Below are 16,785 nucleotides of genomic sequence, written 5' to 3'. Positions count from 1 at the left end.
CGTTCTAGATGGAAGTGGTCATAGGTTTGGAATGTTATATTGAAGGATCTTTGGTGAATTTCTAGAGTAGATACTGAGTGCCATTGATGAAAGAAGTGGATGCTTGTAGGTGTAATGCCAATTACGTAGGTTACTACTTGAGTGTAAGTTACTTCCTGAGTGGTGTTGAAGCAGCAGTTATCCAGGAAAGTAGTGAGCTTTCTATCATATTCCTAACATGGACCTTATAGTTGACAGGCAGGCTTGGGGAGGCACAAGGTGAGTTAGTCACTACAGTATTCCGAGCCTTTGACCTGATCTTGTTGCCACTGTGTTCATGTGGTGAGTCCAGTTGAGTAGGTAAGCCCAAAAATGTTGATAGTAGGGCAGTGATGATGAAACCGTTGATTGTCATGGGGCGATGGATAGACAGTTTCTTATTAGACAGTTATTACCTGACATTTATGTGGTCTGAATATAACTTGTCATGTGTCAGTCCAAACCTGATGTTGTCCAGATCCAGCTGCATTTGAATGCAGAATGCTTAAATATTTGGTGAGTTGAAAATGGTGTTGAGCATTGTGCAATCATTGGTGAATATCTCTACTTATGACCTTATTGATGAAGCAGCTTAGGGTAGTTGTGCCTAGGATACAACATTCAACATTGAGGTAGCAGATTGTGCTGGAGTATAATTCTGCTGCTGTAGCAGTGCCTCATGAATGCCTGGTCTTGAGTGCTAAATCTCTTTGAAGTCTGGCCCATTTATTATGGTGATGGTGTCACAAAATATTATGAAAGGTATTGTCAATGTGAAGGCAGGACTTCGTCTCCACCATGATTGTGCTGTGGTCACTCTTCCGAATACAGAGGAACCTCGATTATCTGAACAAGATGGGCAGGCACTATTTCATTGGGATAATTGATTATTAAGTTTATTGGTATCCTCTGGGACTCAGAGTTTTACGTGAAGTCTGCTCCCCATTCAGGAGACTAGGCAAAAGCACACTGTGCGCAACACCCTGCCCCCACCGCCTGCCCATCTCCAACCCTGTCCACTCTCATCCCGCTCCCAACTCCATCCAACACTGTGCCCCTGTCTGCTCCCACCCCATCTCCCCGCCTGCACTCAACTCCATCCAACGCTGTCCCCAACCCCGTCCAACATAGCCCCCTTGTCTGCTCCCACCCCACACACCCCCGTCCGCCGTTAATCCCATCCAACACTGCCCCCCCACCATCCACCTCTCCACCCACCACCAACCTCACAGCCTCAACTCCACTCACCCAACCCCGCACCCTCGTCCATTCCCACCCATGTGTGGGCCCCCCGCACCCCGTCTGACCCACTACACCTCTCCCCACCCCCCCCCCACCCCCTCCCCACTCCAGGGCAGCCAGACTGGACACCGATAGTAAGACTGCTGCTGCCTTTGTGGGGTAAGTCTCTAAATAGCACACACGCATGGACACACTAACGACTTTTTGACAGGTTCCATCTCTGCCCTATACAGGACAATGGTGTGGAGATTATCTGGTGGGGGCGGGGGGGGGGGGCGGGGTTTAGGGTTCGCACCTGTGTAGAACTCCAGGGAAAGTGTTGGCGGGGGGGGGGTGGGGAAGAGAGAGAGTGGGAGGTCAGTCATTTGGGACGACGCTTGGACTGTCCAGGACTGTTCTCGGCAGCTTTTCAGTGAGCTGAGTTCGTTTTTAATTATTGTACCTGTAAACAAAAGACGTGATCAGGGTTGAAACAGCGCTTTAACATTATGTTTCAATTGGGACCTTGAGATCCACTTCGGATAATCCGATATTCAGATAACTGATATTTGGATAATCAAGGTTCGTCTGTACTGTCATATACAGATGCATCTGCAGCCAAAGATTGGTAAGGATGAGGTTAAGAATGGTTTTCCATCTTCCTGGTTCCCTCATCACCTTCTGCAGATCCAGACTTGCAGCAATGTCCTTTAGGACCTGACCAACTTGATCAGTACTGCTGCTGCTGCCAAGCCACTCGGTGGTAGACATTGGAATTCCCCACTCACAGTACATTTTACACCCTTGCCATTCTCAGTGTTTCCACCAAGTGCTGTTCAATATGGAGGAGTACAGATTCATCAGTTGAAGGAGCATGGTACGTGGTTATCAGCAGGTTGGCAGACATCCTTCCATGAAGGTCATTAGTGAGCCAGATTAGTTTTTCCAATAATTGATCATAGTTTTATGATCATGATTAAGATCTTAATTACAGATAGTGGGGATTGAATTAAAATTCTATCATCTACTGTGGCAGGTTTCGAACATTGATCTCTGGATAAATAGTCAAGCAATAATATCACGTGGCCATCGACTCCCCCATAATGAAGTATAACGTAGATAAATGTGTGGTAGCAAAAACAGAAAGGGAATTCTTGTCTGAATGGCAACAGATTAGGAATGGGGTAGGTGCAATAGGTTCTTAGTGTCCTTCACACCAGTCGCTGAAAGTAAACATGCAGGTGCAACAGGTGGTGAAGAAAGTAAATGGTATGTTGGCCTTCATAGTGAGAGGATTTGAATGCAGTAACAGAATGTTTTGTTGTAACTGTACATGGCCTTGGTGAGACTACTTCTGGAGTATTATGTGCAGATTTGGTCTCTTTATCAGAGAAAGGATGTTCTGCTATGGAATGAATGTAACATTAGCTTACTAAACTGATTCCTGGGAAGGCAAGACTGATCCATCAAGAGATATTGGATTTGGATGTAACTCATAGAAATGAACAGGAGGAACAAGTGAATGTAATTTACTTGGACTTTCAGAAGGCTTTGATAAGGTCCCACATTAAAAATTATAATATAAAATTAAAGTGCATGGGACTGGGCACAATGTTTTGTCATTAATAGAGAACATGTAGCAAAAAGAAACAAAGAGTAGAAATACATTAATATATTCATTGGACTTTAGAAGAATAAGGGGGATCTGATCAATATATACAAACATCTAACAGGACTAATCAGGATGAATGAAGGTATCCTGGCAGCAAGGATGTTCCCAATGACCAGGGAATCTAGAACCAAGAGTCACAATTGAAGGATATATGGGACTGAGATGAACATAAATTTCTTCATCCAGAAAGTGGTAAGCCTGTGGAATTCTCTCCCACAGAAAGCAGTTAAGGATATAACATTTGATGTTTTTAAGAAGGAGATAGATATTGTTCCTGCGGCTAAAAGGATCAAAAAGTATGAGGCAAAAGAAGATTCAGGATACCGAGTTTGGTGATCAGCCATGATTGTATTGAAAGGTGGAGCAGGCTTGCAGGGCCGAATGGCCTAATCCTATTCTCATTTTCCATGCTTCTACATGATAAGTAATTTTGGATAGCCTTCAAGATAAATATCTTCACTCACAGTCTGGTGAACATTTGGAACAGATAGATTTCTAGAGGCTAGAGGTATGGGTAGAGAACTGGAGAAAGGTTTTTAGATAGCGTATCAGCCACAATCACATGGAATAGTGAAGCAAGCTCAATGGTCTGAATGGACTGCTCTTATTCATTTTTTCTTTATTTCAGTTTCAAGAGAATTCACCAGTCCTTCTCAATGCTTATTAGGTCTGGACAAATAATATTGGCTTAGCCATCGATGCCTCATATCCTCTGAGGAATGAAAAGGCTGAATAATGATTTCCATATGGAAATGTTTGATAAATCTGTTGTTTGTTTTAAGGTGATTTTTCTTTTAGCACTGGGGCCAGAAGTACATTGTTGTTGTCAGTAAGAGATGAAGAATATTGTGAGGAACTGGTGTTAGCGGGGTGGTGGGCGGTGGCGGCATGTGGGAGACACCGTGCTGGAGTGTGGAAGAACACATGTTTGAGTCTAGAAAAACATGTGTTAGATCATGAAGAATTCATGCAGTACACAGAAATGGGGTCAGGTGGAAAACAAAACTCTTACCCTCCCACACAAGTGCCGGCTTACTACAGGACTGCAGTTAAGGTGGTGGACCAGACTACCTAAGCCCAGGGCTGTAAGATTGAGTGTTTGTCTATGAGAGAGTCTGAAAAATATGTTACTGGAAAAGTGCAGTGGGTCAGGCAGCATCCAAGGAGCAGGAAAATCAATGTTTCGGGCATAAGCCCTTCTTCAGGAATGAGGAAGGTGTGCCAAGCAGGCTAAGATAAAAGGTAGGGAGGAGGGACCTGGGGGAGGGGTGTTGGAAATGCGATAGGTGGAAGCAGGTTAAGATGAGGGTGATAGGTCGGAGAGGGGGCGGGGGCGGAGAGGTCAGGAAGAGGTTTGCAGGTCAAGAAGGCGGTGCTCAGTCTGAGGGTTGGGGCTGAGATAAGGTGGGGGGAGGGGAAATGAGGAAGCTGGAGAAATCTGCATTCATCCCTTGTGGTTGGAGGGTTCTTAGGCAGAAGATGAGGTGCTCTTCCTCCAGGCATCTTATTGCCATGGTCTGGCGATGGAGGAGGCCAAGGACCTGCATGTCCTGGCAGAATGGGAGGGGGAGTTAAAAAGTGTTCAGCCACAGGACGGTTGGATTGGTTGGTGTGGGTGTCCCAGAGGTGTTCTCTGAGAGAATCCAGAGAGAGTCTGACTGTGTTTCTAAGTGAGTGAGTGAGTGCATCTGCTCCTGAATTTGAGTGAATGAGACGTTTTGCATCTATGAGGATGTGATGTGTGCCCAGTGATCAATACTTTGGGTATTAACCTGTTTTTACAGTTTTGCTTCTGAAGTGAGTAAGCAAAGAAAAAATTTTGATTTTATTATTTAGTTCTACTACTTGGAAAGTTTAAATGTCATATCAATTAGCATTTTAAATTATTTATTATTTTATTATTTTGATACATTTTTTATTAAGCAAATCATTAATTTTTTGTACCTCAACTTTATTTTGATATTTATGTTTAATGTTGTACCAAACATTATTTTTTGAAAATATGTCCCTTGACTGAGAAAAAATGTTATACATGGCATCTCATGCAAAAAAGATTGGATAACCCTGAATTCAAAGCAAGGACCAATCAATATGATTAAGTATACTTCAATTATGAGATTTGTAATATTTTTATGTTTTGGGATAGTGTCTTTACATTTAGGGTAAAAATGAAAGAAGTTACATGAACTGTGCTTGCCTGATCACAGGTTGGAATGATAGAGCTGCTAAAACATAATGGAAGGCCTAGATGTTGGGGGGAAACTAATTGCAAACAATGGCAAAGGCTGCTGTAATGCAAGTGGACAGTGTGAGTGTGTCTTTGTTAAAAACATGAGGTTGTAAAAGGAATATCCATTTGAATCCAGGATAGGATAGAGTTGGGGCCTAAAGAACAGCTGATCAACATTGCTATATGAATAAAAGACTTGTGAATGATGTTGCAAAGGGAAAGATGCAAAGGAACTCATTGTAAAGTTCAGGTTCCAGGTTTCTTTGAAATGCAAAGAACAAAGTACAGCACAGGAAGAGGCCACCAAGTCTGCACCGGCACATGATGCCTTTTCTCAATGAAAATCTTTTGTCTTCACTTGGTCTATTCCCCGCCTATTCATATAGCTCTCAAGTTACCTCTCAGAAGTTGCTATATGTCTGGTTCTATCACCTTCTCTGGCTGCACATTCCAGGCACTCACCATCCTCTGTATAAAAATATTGCCTCTCACAACTCTTAAACTTTCCTCCTTTTACCTTAAACCTAAGTCGCCTAATAATTGACATTTCTATTTTGGGAAATAAAGCTGAATATCACAGTTAGATGGGTTAGTCTGTCAGATTCTAGAAGAGAAAGCTAGAAACAAAAATGTCCCAGCAGTTCAAAAAAAAGTGTAATGCTTTGGATGCTGGAAATCTGAATTTTGTCTAGCATTTTCTGATTTGTCTCTATGGTTCACTATGGGTGGAGGTGCACATTCACTTTGGGAAAACCAGATTCAGATGGAGTTAAAACTGGATGATTGATTAGCTTGTGCTAGAGAGAAAGCAAAAAATTTATAACGCTCAGGAACTAAGAATCAGTTTGGATTGATTCTGAAAGATCCGAATGTTTGCTTAAAGGACAGTGTAATGTATATCTGTGAATTTTTCTTTCTTATGACTGATGACTGTACTAAAAATAAAAAAAGGATAGTATTTCATTTTGTGCTTTAAAGTATATATTGACTGCAAAAATAATAGGTAGTCAATAGTACTTATAATCTTTATGAAAGTAAGTGTCTTAAATGTTAAATTTTGCATTGTCATTTTTTGTAGTGATCAACTGGATGGTAAAATTTCTTTTTTAAATTTACTAGACTTTACAGCTATCATAACAGACATCTTTGAGCACAAAGCAATCTGCAACATCATTGGAAGTATGATCAGAAATGATAGTTTTGCATTTAAAAGGAGAGGAAATTTATATGTAAAAGCCAAGAGGGTCTTCAGGATACTGTAGGATTTAATTTAGATGCTCATACATAAATATGATTAAGCAATTAAATAAAAACTTCACTCAAACAGTAAATTGGGATTGGAACAAAGAAAATGATTTTCAGACAACTGGTTTCACCTTGCTCCCATCAAATTGTACAGCTCTCACTTTAGGGATAAGGTTGCATTGAATTAGAGAAACAATTATCATTTATTTTTAAATTCAGTGATGCAATTATGATTTCTGCCACTTCTGTGACTGGAAAACTATGAATCCAGGGAGGCAAGTTAATCATTCACCACACTCTGTCAATTATCTTCTTTTAGTTCCTCAATACTAAACTATTATCTAGCGTTAATCCCCGCAGGAAAACTTCTTTACCTGTTGGTGGTCATTGCCAGCAGTTTGAACTGTATTCAAAAATAAGTGGTACAATCATCACCAAACATTGAAGTATTGCAGGCAACATGCTAGTAATTGCACTTTAAGTGGGTAAAATTATTTACAGCTAAGGTTCAAAAATGAAAGAAACCTTTTATATACACTTTTTAAAATGTCATTTACTGTAAACAGGCTGTAATGTGCTTCATTATTTTTACTTATTAAACTTTACAGTACAATATCTGGTAAAATTACCCTACTACCTCTCTTCTGTTGAATGTTTCACATTTGGCAAAGCCAATATTAATTCAGTGCCAACTCATCAGGAGTTCTCCACTGGAACTGACCTGTTTTCTACTGTGTAAAGCAAATTTTAGACCTATTCAACAACTCACCCCGAGATCCTTTAGAGCGCGTACGCAGTCTCTTTTCCTCACTGTCTGTATCCATCTGTAACATAGTGAGAGTTGTTAGGAGCAACTATGCCTATGATTTCTAAGACTCACCTTACTATATGGTAATAAATATTTTTGCACAATAGTTTGCAGTGTTATGTATTGTTTTCACCAAACTTATCTGAGTTTTTGGTGGATGCAGATCATCACTAATTTTTTGCATTCTCGAATAAAGGCTGAGTGAACAGGATGTGCTGTTACCTTAGTTTAAATGGGAAACATGACTCTTTTATCTAATGTTGTGTTGTGATTGAAAGCAGTGACCTGTATTAGATTTATAATAGGGGAGCAGGTGTGTCTATGATGGACCTTAATTTCCTTTAATAAACCTTTTGTGTGCTGCACTCATATGGCAATACGATGCTCTCTGAGGCCCTATGCATAATAGGTTCATTACGTTTGATTACTATGGTCTATTGAGAGAAAGAACTCCCCAACACACTATATTATGTGCTGTTAAACTAATATATATACCATTTATTCATTTTCTTTCAGTAGTGCATGTGTGGCACTTATGCTGATTTTAAAAACTAGCCTTCATAAATTAAACTATCAAAAGATGCAACTGCCATATTTTATAGCTGGTAGAATTAGCATCAATGTGATCTGTTTTCTTGTGACATCCATTGCTCAAGTTATTTTAAATTTGATTTTGTGTTGTATAACAATAATAAATCTTTAATCTCTTGAAATATCATATTGTGGTAAACAGATGAAAGAGTAAATTTATAATATCAGGTGGAAAAGTAAATCAGCTCAGATTGACCTGACCAGACATTCTATTTTACTAGCCTTTCTGAGAAGGAAAATCACTTCTGTTCTAAATGAATGACATCCTCCGAATTGAACTAATTTCTGCAGCATATCAAAACTGTGTATAATTTGGTTGCCGCCACTAAAGGATAAAATTGCTTTTCAATATGTAGCAATAAAATGCACAATTTACGGGCTTTATTTAAAAAAATACAATCATGGCCAGCTATAGTTATTCAAAAAAATAGTAAAGTAAGGCATCAAGTGCAGATCTGTCATCACCAAATAAATTCAACTACTTCTTGCCGCAATTTCTACTTCTTCTATACTCCTTCTTGAAGGTTTCCTTCCTAATCTCTGAATGCAGCTAGGTTGAATCTGACCAAGGCGTTTTTTTAAAAGTGTGATTTATTTTGCAACATACAACACTTCGAATTTTACAAAAGCAACACAGGAACATTTGAGTGAAGCAATCCTTTTCCAGTGATCAACTTCATAGTAAACAACAAAAACTTGAAAAGTAGCATAAAAGTTAAGTGGATAAGATGTCACATATAATGCAATTAATAGCAATAATGTCATTGATATGTGCAGTTTTCAGCTCGATTATCAGTCTTGTTCTTTAACATCAAGCCTATCCTCGATACATTAAGACCTCACAGCCTAGAAATTACTGTACCATTTACATATAACATTTGACTCTCTACCACTTTAACAAAAGAATTTATTTCTAACAGAACAACACCTCTTTTAAATGAACAGAAGGAAAATGCATGAATACTGTAACAGTGAGCATCTTTGAAAATAGAAAATGAATGAATTGTTAATAAAGCCAATTAGCAGTCTCTAATTTTATTGTACAGCAAAATGTAAAGTAACCCTAGTTGTAAATAAAGCACTTACTTCTTGGACCTTAGTGTTATCAGTGGATCACTCATCAATGGGTGCATTTTGCAATGGAAATATTTAATGAAAGCATTAAACCTCACCTTTGTGAAATTGTTGTTACAATTATCTGGTGCTTCACAGTGTCCAAGCTTTTCACTGTTTTCACATATCAATGGCTGCTTTAACAGGTAATCCTGACATTCATTCTCTGCAAAAATTAAAAAAACATCAATAGTATATTCTTTGTTTTGAAAAGGAAATAAAATACAAAACAAAAAGGGCCTGAGTGCTTTATCACAACGTTTTATCAGGATATTTTTGGTCAGTTTTTTAAAAAAAAAATTCTTGCTCTTATGTAACCATCTTGAAGATTGCCAAGCTGTACTAGTTGCACTTACTGTCACAATGATTTCTAATTTCTTAAACTAAGATAAATATTTTTCCAACAACACCGGAGTTCACTAAACCGAAATTGTTTTGAACCTGAAAGGATTAGACCAGAGTGACTGTTGTTAAAGTAATACAAGGTAAGATTAAGGCATCTACTATAATAAACAAATCAGCCAGCATTCAATAATGACTCCCAATTTATCAACAAAGTATTTGGGCCATACATTATTTAATTTTAGCATTTTGATTTGACTTTTTGTTTATATGGACTTCTGCTCACAGTAATATAAGAAGAACCATTTTATTCCTCACCTTTTGCTATTGTTGTTCAGTGAAATGTGACGCAGTGTTTAGGAGGTAATTTGCAATATTTACAATTCTTGTTAATTTTCCTTAAACTAATTAGCAAAAGGTTTTGTTGCAAATGCTTTGGAGTTGCAGACGTCTACTATGCTACTGATTGGCAGTCCAATCAGGGACAATCCTGAGTTCAAACCTTATTCTGGAATTTTGTGAACTTGAATTTGATTCGGGAAGCTGGATTGTTCTCCTTAAAGTAGAGAAATTTAGAGGAGATTTATAAATAATATTCAATATTAGGAAGGGTTTTTTTCTCTTGTTACATAGTTTGATGCCATACTATATGGTTGGATTGTCTACAAACCAATCAAGAAAGAAAAGTCAAGAAGTGTCTTCAGACTTAGACTTCAAAATAACTATTTATTATGCATTAATGCTAAATACTGAAATATGTGGTAATCCTAGATATACAGGCTCTAACATATTAGATTAGGTAAGGACTAATTTATCTTCTTTATATGTTCATGTCAAAATGTTATCAAGAGTCTTTTTCTCTCAATCTAAAATGTTCAGTGGTCCATTTTTGTTCCAGACTATGCTAATTCCACCCACTCTGTTGTATCCATTCTCATTAATGTGGAGTTCCCAGATATAATCACAAGGTCATTCCAGATTTCAAATGCCCTTACATAACATCCCACCCAAAGATATTTTATCCTTGTCGTAAATGCGACATCATCCAGAACAAATCAGCCCATTTGTATGGCACCATACCCACAAACGTTCATTCCCCCCACCATCAATGGTCAGTAGCAGAAAGTGTACCAACTACAGCTAGAAAGATGGATATCAACACTTCACTAAGACTCCTTAGACAGCAATTTCCACACACAACCTCTACCATTTAAAAGGACAAAGGCATCAAAATCCTGGAATTCTCTTCCTAATGCCATTGTTGGTCTACCTATATCAAATAGACTGTAGTGGCTCAAGAAGGCAACTCACTTTCTCAAGGGTGATTTGAGATATGCAATTAATAATTGTCAGCCAGTGGTATCTATGTCTCGTGAATGCATTTCAAAAATGATACCATTGCAAGCTTGCTTCAGCATTCTAATGCTCTGATAAAACAATTTGTTCCACTGGCAGGAAAAGATAATATGTCTAAGATAATTGGCAAAATAAGCAGCAAGTAATTATGAAGTTGAATGCTTTTCCTGAAAGGGCAGGTGAAAGCAGATCTTTCAAAAATGAACTGAATACATGAAATGGAAAAGGAAAATGCAAACTAAAGGAGAAAGTGCAGGGAGTGAGTACAGCTAATTACATAGCCCTTAGAAGGACCAAGCACAAACATAGTGGGATGAATGCATTGCTCCTGCGCTGCATAATTCTATGGAAATTGTTTGCCTGCTATTTTAACAGAAGATATCCCTGTTTATTTTAAATCATTTTATGCCTGTTTAAACAGAAGAATACACAATGTTCACTGGCCTAAACAGTAACTTAAAAAGGATCTTTGTTATTTTATTTTTTGCCTGCATTCGTAAAGTCAAGGATCCAGTAGACTACTCCAAGAACCTAACCAATTTGAATCAATACTTTATATAGCTTAGTTACTGTTCATTGCAAAGTGATAGGGTCTATAATGCTATTTTACTACTGCAAAAATAGACTATTAAAGTAAAGAATCAAAGTGCTAGAGCAGTAACTACTTTTTCCATCATGTTCAGATACAGTACAAGGACTCTCAGCATGGTAGAGACCTCAGCACTAAAGCTTTTCATATCAGCCTACTAACATTGAATTATAATTCAATTAAGTAACCAGATCTGTATGAGCAATCTGAGAAAAGTATGCCCATTTCATGTTATTGCACTACTGCTGGTGGGCAGTGCTTGTAATTTGTTAAATGTTTAAGTAGTAACACGTGTGATTTTGGTGGGAAGTTTATTAAATAAAGAAGTGCCCATATCATTCCGATTTGAGGAGCAGCTTTAAGAGGCAAAACCAATGATTGATGCTGATGAAACTTGCTGTTGATACAAGAAAAATAACTTTTAGTATTCACTAGTTCTCTTGTTCATCTTTCATTCAGTATTTAGAGTGTCATGACTTCAAGTTTTTTTATTTATTCATACATCAATAAAAAAAGTGGGCATGCTGGCTGGCCAGCATTTATTGTCTGTCTCTAGTTGCCATGAGAAGGTGTGGTGAACTGCCTTCTTGAACCATTGCAGTATGCATGCTGTAGGTAGACCCACAATGCTGTTGGGGAGGAAATTCCAGGATTTTGACCTAGCAAAAAGTGAACGAACTGTGAATATATTTCCAAGTCAGAATGATGAATGCCTGGAGGAAAACTTGCAGGTAATTATGTATCTGTCGCCCTTGGCCTTCAAGAAGGAAGTGGTTGTGGTTTTGGAATGTGCTATCTAAGGATCTTTGGCAAGTTTCTGTCGTGCATCGTGTTGATAGTACACCCTGCTGCTTCTGACCATCAGAGGTGGATGGTGTGGATGCTTATTGATGTGATGCCAATCATGCAGGCTGCTTTATCCTGGATAGTGTCAAACGTCTTGAGCATTGTTGGAGCTGCATTCATCCAGACAACTGAAGAGTATTCCATTACACTCCTGACTTGTGACTTGAGGGCGATAGGCAGGCTTTAGGGAATCAGCAGGTGAGCTACTGACTGCAGCTTTCCCAGCCTCTGACCTGCTCTTGTAGCCACTTTATATCCATAGCAAGTTCAGTTCAGTTTCTGATCAATGGTGACTACCAGGATGTTGATAATGGAGGATTTCAAATCAATTCCAAAAGTAACAATTTAAAAGTTCTAAATAAAATATAATGACACAAATCAGAACCACTTTACTATGGTAATGTGGCTTTACTTGTTAGATTATAACATATAAATAAAATCAAAGATAGATAAGATGGTCATCAATGCACTTACTCCTAGAAAGGTCAAGTTTGTAAGTTTGTTTCAGACTTAGTCTGCTGTTTGCGCAACAACTGACATCACAATGTACAGCAGTGTTGAATTGTCCAATTTGCAGTTAAAATCTGGTGACTTTCTTGCATTGTTTGCCATGACACATGGTGAATTTTCTCATGTCACATTCCATATTTCACATCACTAATTATCCAATCAAAACGTTGGAAGCATTTTTTGGACAATCACATGGCTGGAGAGGAGAAAACGTTTGCCATTGGTGAGGCTTCCTGCCCATATGCCTTTGGCAACATATCTACACCACTTCAAATGATGCCATCCAGAAACAACCTCGCATATGGCAGCATCTGACACCAAAATGCATTAGAGGAAAGACAAGATCACTGCTTACTTCTAACAGAGGGATCTGGAGGTGATGGTGAACAGGTGGTGGAGAATGATTAAACAATACCATGGGTATGATGCCATTTGTGCTCTTTGCCATACAGTATTTTACATAACATATGTTACAAATACTATATTCTTGTTGAGAAAGGTGTCCTGAAGACACAGTGGCTCAATGGTTAGCACAAGGGACCCGATTTAATTCCACCCTGCAGTGACTGTGTGGAGTTTGCACATTTTCCCCTTGTTTAGGTGGGTTTCCTCTAAGTGCTTTGCTTTTCTCTCACAGTCCAAAAATGTGAAGGTTAGATGGATTGTTCATGCTAAATTGCCTGTAGTGTCTAAGTATATTGTGGGCTTGGTAGATAAGCCATGGGATTTGCAGGGAAAGAGAAGTGGATCTGGGTGGGATATTCTTTGCAGGGTCTGTATGGAGTTGATAGCTGAATGGACTGTTTCCACACTGTCAGAATTCTATAACTCACTATTTACACTCTCATAATATCTCAACTTTGCTGATAGTCTGGGTCCTAGGTTTAGTCAAAATTACCTTGCATTACTTATACATAACAGACTGATGAACACATGGCTCCATTGCATTGAGCAGGGAGTGACTGAAAACCAGAATCTTTATACGTGAGCATCACATCATCATGTCATGTAACTTTCTTAAAGACACATTGCCTTTGGCCAGTCTGGAATCTATGCATTAATATTAAATCCTTTTCATCTCCCTTTTAAAAACTGGGAATCCTTTTGTAATAAACATGAATGTGGACATTAAAGATGCAATAAATCAACATATTTACACCTTGGTGGACATAAAACATTGACTAAATCTGGTTCTTACATAGTTATTATGACTTAGTGGTATAGTTTCACTCTGGGGTGTGCTATCCGTCATCACAAAGGGTGTGTATCATTTGTTGTAGATGTGTGGTTATTATCTGGTGTGACAGCTTCAGTTTTTGAATCACCATCATCTTATGTGGTGGTTGGTTGATCATACGCAGTTTGGATTTGTCACCTAATTTTTTTGCAGGGCTTGACCATTGTTCATCATAAAGTCGTATGGCATAGGTGAGACAAAATCATGTTGTGCATTTCTTGAAGTAGACTTTAAAGAATTATAACCGTCACAAAGTACTGTCCCAGAGTATCTTACTTCATCTCTGAATGACTGGAATGACTGTGCTTGCTCAGCGACCTGCTGGATACATTTAGGCCACTCAGTGATGGTGACCTTTTAAAGCAATAGCAGTTGGAATCACATGACAGCAGCTTGCTGAATCTGCTTTGCTTGGCCTGGAGCAACATGAATGAGATAAATTTTAAGACTATTTTTGTAGCTCAGATTCAATGATATCCACCCGTAGGAATACTTTTGATCTTAGTAAACTTTGAAAGCCAGCTACAAGCATTGAGAATGAGCCTGATTTGCATTATGCTTCTAAATCTTACCCTTGCATCTTCACAAGTAATTGCTGGCATAGTGGAGGTGTACTTGTGAGAGGTGTTTGACAGATTACTTCAAATTGTTTGTGGTTAGTAAAAACTATCAAATAGGTATGCGTGAAACCATTGTATTCTGAAAGCAAGGGAAAAGTTTCTCTTTCAGTGCGCAAATATTTTGCCTGAACTGTCATTAGGACCTCAGAGCCAAGTGTAATAGGGATATCACATTTGATAGACATAGAATCCCTACAGTGTGGAAACAGGCCCTTTGGTCCCACAAGCTCACACCGACACTTCAAAGAGTAACCCATTTCCCCTACCCTGTATTTACCCCTGACAAATGCACCTAAACTACACATCTCTGAACACCATGGGTTTTGTTTAGCATGTCCAATCCACCTAACCTGCAGATCATTGGATTGTGGGAGGAAACTTGAGCACCAGGGGAAACCCACGCAGAGACAGGGGAATATGCAAGCTCCACACAGACATTTGCCCAAGGCTGGAATCGAACTGTGTCCCTGGTGCTGTGAGGCAGCAGTGCTAACCACTGAACCATCGTGCCATCCCATGCTCCAATAACCTTTTGAGATGTACTAATTTGTGCTCAGCTTTGAAGGATAAGAATATTGAAGAATACATTTGTTAGATTACAAAACATTCTTTAGAAATTTAAAAATATACTGACGATTTTCTTGATTCATATTTGGTGTGGTTTGTGGAAAAATTCTAAAGAGTTGCAAAATTCAGAACATTCATGATAAAAATGTAAGAAATTGAAGACCTTGGGACACTTTTGTAAGTCATCTTATCTTGCAGTTTAGACATTTTCTACACATCTTCTATTTATAATTTCTTCAGGTCTAAGGACAGTTGACAAGTACATTGATTCAAAGAAATTGATGTGGAGGTGCCAGTTTTGGACTGGGGTAGATAAGATCAGAAAACACCAGGTTATAGTCCAACAGGTTTATTTGAAATCGCAGGCTTCTGAACATTGCCCCTTTGTCAGGTGAAGTCACTTCTCCTGATGAAGTGGAAATGCTCTGAAAACTTGTGTTTTCAAACAAACCTATTGGACTAATATCTGGTGTTGTCTGAGTTCTGACCAAAGAAATTGATTTGAGCTATGTTCATTTGTTTTCTTTTACTCAGCTGCTTGCATAATCTGTCTCAATATTATCTGAATTCTAGAGATAAGCCAATTTCCAATGATACGATCCATGTGTCAGAATATATTCTGGTTGAGATATAATCCATATGATAATCTGAGGAAACAATATCTACAAAGAGCTATTTTAAAATCCAGAGTTCCTGCAATCCTGAGGAATGATATATGGACCAATATTCATTCTTATCATCAACCTGAAAAATTACTTGGCAGCTGAGAAGTTGGGATTAAGCTCTTCCAAGGTAGAAATCTTGTGTGGGCATCTCTTTAGTCAATATTTAGTCACCTTGGACCTTAGCATACACTTATAATGCCATATTTCTTTAAAACACAAGTAATGGAACTGCACCATCCAGTATAATGATAGTCTTTCTGGCTGATGTTATTTAGTACTACAAATCCCAATTCTAGTTTAAGCTTTGCTTGAATGTGAAATGGGCCAAAGCTAGTTTGTCCATCATTTTTCAGAGGTAATACTGTATCACCTTTAAAAGATGTTAATAACATCAACTTGTCTGGTTAAAAATTAACCAAGTGATGGACAGATTCAGTGGTGTGTCTTGGAATCATTGACGCTGTAACTTATGGATTTGTTACCTCACGGGTCAGAACACTGTGGAGATCCATACATACTGGCAGACAAATAATAAATCTCTTGTAATACATGAAAAGGGATGACACTTGTATTTTTACCACTTTCAATTTTGGCATATATTACATGCAATCCTTTTGCGATATATCCTTTTTGGATGAAGGTAAAGACTTCAGCTTTTCTATCAGTGTCTATGTGGTGTGCCAAATTAACCACATTTACTATGATACAGGTCTGGAAGCTGTGGTTATTGCAGATACAACTTGGACTTTATTGATATGTTCACACGCCAGGGATGGAATCTTGGAAATGCCTTTGACACTGTTCCTTGCTTGACTCTTCTTTACATGCTGCTTAGTAACATAATGTTGCACTCTGAGTTCCTCAGGGTACTTGGACCTCTTGCACATTTTAACCCAATGTCTTTTTGTAGAAAATATCTTGCAAATATCACGAAATGCTGACTACACTGTTTGGATAGGAGCAACAACTCATACAAGATTTAGATGTTTTGTTGAACTTGTTAATAGCTACAATAGAATCAAATATTGCTAGATGCTGCTGGCCTGTTACAATTGCTTCCAGCTTGGATCCTTCTTCCAGCAGTGAGCATCAAAGATGTATTCTTTTAAATTGTCTTGATGTGTTGGATTTAATGAGCATAGTGGAAATGACCAG

The sequence above is a fragment of the Hemiscyllium ocellatum genome, chromosome 4, assembly GCF_020745735.1.
Source record: "Hemiscyllium ocellatum isolate sHemOce1 chromosome 4, sHemOce1.pat.X.cur, whole genome shotgun sequence".
NCBI classification, from domain to species: Eukaryota; Metazoa; Chordata; class Chondrichthyes; order Orectolobiformes; family Hemiscylliidae; genus Hemiscyllium; species Hemiscyllium ocellatum.
Note: the sequence above shows the minus strand (reverse complement) of the source record.